The following is a 3,578-nucleotide window of genomic DNA, read 5'->3' as shown; positions in this document are numbered from 1 at the left end:
AACAACAACAACTGATAATGCTTCAACAGAACTAAAAGGTAATGAGCCTTTTTTTTATTTCATCTGTCTCGGCTTATTTCTCTCTCTCTCTCTCTCTCTCTCTCTCCTCTCATACACACACACACACACACACTCTGTGGATAGTGCTGTTGTTGTAGCTGAGGGTTGTTTTCAGTACAGTAGTGATGGCCACTCTGACCGGAGAGGTGGAAGGTGGAGGTGAGAAGTTCACACTTAGAAAAAGCTTAAGGTGTGTGCCGGATGCGGAGGCCTCAGTGGAGGACTTGCTGCTGGCTGTCTGCAAACACGTAGCCTATCAAAGCTTCACAGATGAATAATGCGGTGGTTGGTGTTGAAGCAAGAAAATTGGGTTAATAGACTTTTGGTCTTGTAGTGCGGGTGATTGTATCCAGTATTCCTCCTTTTCTTAATGATGAGGCTTTGGCAAAGGAGTCATCTCATTTTGGGAAGTTTGCAAGCGGATTTGCCGATCTCTCTGAGGTGTAGGAGTCCAGATTTGAAACAAGTGTTGATGTATCCGAAATCTCCCGAGCGGACACTTAATGTCACTTAAAGTGTGGTGAGATTGGGCTGTCTAAGGAAGGAGAGGGACGTTAGGGCGAAGGAAGATAGTAATTCTGCAGTTTGGGTTGTGGGGCCAAGCAGGTGGTCCAGGGGTCTGATATGTGAGGGGATCTGTTGCGTGGGGAAGATCAGGCGGAGCAGGTGGAGACCATGGAGGAGGATGGATGGACTAAAGTGGGGGGGGGGCATAGAGCACAGCTGGTGGAAAGACAAGCAGGGGTCCAGAGAGGGCAGGCTGGTGGTGAACAACAGGAAGCCAGTGGGCTCAGCCAGTCTGAAAGAGAGTGGTATTTTGATTGGTAAATTGAGCAGGATGGTATTTTAGTTTCATTGCACTATTGAGCCTTATCTACACAGGAAGGGTAAAGAGTCACATGTCGTTTCAGTTGAAGTACCCTTGCAGATTTTAACAGTGTACGAGTAGACACGTGGAGGGTCAAACATCCACGCAAAAAAGGTCACATAGATAAAGTGCAGCATGGTTGGATGGGATATATGGGATATATATTTTCAGTGGAAATAACAGACACTTTTGTCCCCTGCAGTGTTTTCAGACCACCACATGGCACAATGTCATATGAACATTTATACAGAACACAGGCGGCCTGCATACTGGAAATTTAGTGTGAGGCTATGGCAAGATTCCAAATTTTGCTCAAGTTTTAAAAATTGTTGGGTGGTGTGGAGACAGAGAAAGGAAGAGTTATTCGCTGATGTTATGGCGAGATGTAGAAAAAGACATTTGTGTCAACTGTATACAGCATCTGCTACTGCAGAAGAAGGATGAAGGGTAGCATACAATATGTGGAGGAACAATTTATGGAGCAAAACACTGCAGAACAGAGACCAAAACCTCGTTGAAATAAGGAGGGATTTGGGCACCTCCAAGATAGAGCAAGTGGGCACATATGGTATCTGGATGTTTCCCAGGAGCTGTTGGGCTGCCAGCAGAATTTTATAAGAGTTTCTGTGTATTACTGGGCCCTGACTAGTATGATGTGGCGCTGGAGTGCCTTCATGCAGGAGATCTGCCACTCAGCAGTCGCAGGGCAGTTTTGACACTGACACTGACTTGAGAAACTGACGGCCAGTTGCACTACTCTTTGTGGATTTTAAAATTCTACAGTACGACAGTAATACACTGTAAGCAGACCTACTATGTACCAAGCCTTTCTATTCATCATAACCTGCATCTTTTGTGTGATATTATGGTCTTGGCAAGAATTGCTGGTGTGAATTTGGGCTCCTCAGTCTGGTGCTTGTTAAAAATGAGCAGGATCTTCAGGCAGGGTACACTTCAGATTTATCAAAGAGCCGCATCAGCTAAAGGGAACTTTAGATCCTGACAGATACGTTGTCTCTGTGTTATATTGTTTCATTAGTAAAGGGTTGAATGTTTTGAGAAGTTCTACACAGTTCTACAAATTAGATGCCTTTGCAATTATCATTTGTGGAGTTTTCAACCACATCTTGACTGTAACATGCATTAGAAATCTCTTGGAAGAACTAGTAAGTGGAACTTGTTGCAGACTGTGTTTTTAATGGATGCAAGTTCTGTACTAAAAGTAACAGTTTGATTTGGTTAAAAACTACCAGATGAATCTTTAAACACTTTTGTTGAACATTGTAAACAAGGTATTTTCTCACTTTCTTGGGTTGTGTTATTTCATTCATGCAGGTGGCACAAAAACAACAACAACTAAATCAACAACAACTAAAAACAGCTCAACATCAGTTACAACAGCAGTCAGTGATACTTCAACCAAACAAGGTAGGAACTCAACAATTCTCAATTTCTCGTGTCTTTTTCTTTAAAATCTCTCTCTTCAGTCTCCTCTCCACATATTTGACTTATTGTGTTGTTTTTATTGTTGTATCCATGTTTGTGCAGATGTTTCATGTGTATTTTGGCGGCAATACAAAAAAGAAGAGAGGTTCTTAATTTACTCACTTTCTGGAAAGACAAAAATCTCCTTTCATCGTGGTATAGAGCCAAAAATATAAGTGATCAAAAAAATGATGATTGATTTAGTCAGTGAAAACATGTGTAATGCTGGAGTACGAGGCTTGTACAACCACTGCTGTAGTGGACGAGCCATTTAGATACTGTAATGTAATTATTCTCTCTTCTCATTGGAAGTGTAAAGTATGAATGTCAGAGCGACACTCTGCTCTGGGTGAAGATATTCGCTTGTTCAGTCAGTCAAACAGTGTTGTTGTTCATGTTTCCAACCTTAGTCTGTTGAAATCTTCTTTACAATTACTTTGATTTACACACAATAAATGAAGGAAGTAAATGTTTGGAAAAGGGAAGTTAAGTTCTTTAACTGAAATGGAAACATGATGATTTAGTTCTTTGCAACACAAGATAATAAATAACAAATAAGATGCTTTCCTCTGTTACCTATAAAGAAGGTCACCTACGTCGAGATGCTGGTCGTCTACATCCAAAAGTGACAGACAGTTTAGTATCAGCGACAACAACAAGGTCCACACTCTCTGGTTGATCTGTCTGTTGTTACCAGTGAGTATTTACATCATAATGTTTTCAGCTGCAAACTGTCTTGTTAGAACAAAAACTGAAACATTAACTAATTATGATTTTAAGTGATGAAGTTCCTCATTTTTTAGCTCTTTGTTCGTCCTTTCTCTCACATATCTCCCATCTTCACCCAGTGACTGAACACAAGGACTCTGATAAGGTTGGACATTAAGCTGCTCTGTGTCCGACATTTGGACACGATGTATACCAACAGTGAAGTGGCTGGAAATGGGGGTAAAGATTCTGGATAAAAGATATCAACCATGACGAAGTGTAAAGACATCACAGTTTCATCTCCCTGCAAAGTCCTATCGCTGACCTTTTAAGACTTCATCATTTTCATTTACACATCAAACTATAACTCATTGAAGTGTGCTAGTGACTGATGGTAAGCAAAGAGCAGCAGTTTCCCTTCAGACCTTCAGCCCGTCAGCTGATGCAAATCCCAGGT

This window comes from Morone saxatilis, unplaced genomic scaffold (assembly GCF_004916995.1).
Source record: "Morone saxatilis isolate NCDOM2014 unplaced genomic scaffold, NCSU_SB_2.0 Contig7, whole genome shotgun sequence".
Taxonomy (NCBI): Eukaryota; Metazoa; Chordata; class Actinopteri; family Moronidae; genus Morone; species Morone saxatilis.
The sequence above is the reverse complement of the archived record's forward strand: the minus strand, read 5'-3'. Positions refer to the sequence as shown.